Genomic DNA, 1,354 nt, shown 5'->3' with positions numbered 1-1,354 from the left:
TGTGTGTGTGTGTGTGTGTGTGTGTGTGTATGTGCGTGTGTGTGTGTGTGTGTGTGTAATTCCAAGAAAGTTAGAGGTGAGTCCAACCAACTAAGGGATAATATCTATCCAATATGCTGCTGGAAGGATACCCAATTATTAATACAAAGAAGTGTTTTTTCATTGCATGGCAATTACACTACTGAATGTAATAAATGGGTGAGGGTAAAACCTTGTTTTACCCTTAATTTATACGGCAGTAAGAAAATGGAGGGGATCAAGAGGTGGTATTCATTAACTTTTAGATATTATATTATGTCTATTTATTTATTTAAAAAAAAACAATTACAATAATATACATACATGTATAATAAACTATGCTTTATTTAAAAAATACCAGTAATTATTAGAATATAGAATGTAGAATATAGAAAGTAGAATAGTTTCTTACAGCTGTTTCAGCCAAGAGGTCACAGTACCCCCACTTTACTTCCATCTCTTAAGTGAACTGTAATGTTTGGTAGATAAAATTAAGGTACTTGGGTGTGCCTCTGGGCTTCGTCAGAGACTTTAGAAAGTTCATAAGGCTAAATTATAAATATAAATACATACATATATAAACACTTCTATATATACCTCTTGATCCCCTCCATCTTCTTCTTGCCGTATATATATATATATATATATATACACACACATACATAAATATGTAATGTGGCTGTCTGTGTGTTGGGGTTACTGTAACTCCTCCCACACTGTCCATCCGATTTTAATGGTTTTTGCCACATAGGTAGATCACATGCCCTGGAATTCAAATAAGGCCGGAATTTTTCGAAGACTTGATAATGCTCAGTGTTAAACTGATATTTATTTTATCAACCCTGAAACAATGGAAGGCAGAATCGACCTCAGCAGAATTTGATCACAGAATTCAAAGACAGACGAAATGCCGTTAAGCATGTTGTCCAGCATCTTAACGATCCCACAAGCTCACCATCGAATACATACCAAGGAAGGAAATAATTAGGTAAATAGACAGAAATGAAGAAAGTGGGAAGTGGTAGAAAAGACATTAAAAATTTAGAGATGTGAAAAACTATCGATAAGATTGATCCTACTTACAAGTACATTAAACTGGTCAAGTTTTGGAAGATTTCTTTTGGAATCTTTCCGATATTATTACTACTCAAATCCCTGAAACATCAAAGAGAGATAATCAGAAACAGTATTGAGCAGATGTGTGGTAAAGGATTCAAAATAATAAGTCAACATTGTATGGTTTAACACAAAATATATAATTAAGAGATTTTCAAACAAAATAAGAACGCTTGATCAATATTGATATTAATAATAATAATAATAATAATAATAATAA

General features: G+C 32.4%; 1 long non-coding RNA gene across 1 annotated transcript in view; it reads right to left on the bottom strand.

The window, feature by feature from the left end:
* Positions 1–1,173, bottom strand: part of LOC106870254 (uncharacterized) — a 14,312-nt gene extending 13,139 nt beyond the window's left edge. The window contains exon 1 of the long non-coding RNA XR_001409507.1: positions 1,102–1,173. This is a non-coding gene — a long non-coding RNA (uncharacterized LOC106870254). The remainder of the gene's footprint in view (positions 1–1,101) is intronic.
* Positions 1,174–1,354: the final 181 nt, after the last annotated feature.

This window comes from Octopus bimaculoides, chromosome 28 (assembly GCF_001194135.2).
Source record: "Octopus bimaculoides isolate UCB-OBI-ISO-001 chromosome 28, ASM119413v2, whole genome shotgun sequence".
In the NCBI taxonomy this organism is placed as follows: domain Eukaryota; kingdom Metazoa; phylum Mollusca; class Cephalopoda; order Octopoda; family Octopodidae; genus Octopus; species Octopus bimaculoides.
Note: the sequence above shows the minus strand (reverse complement) of the source record. Positions and strands in the feature narration are given on the sequence as shown.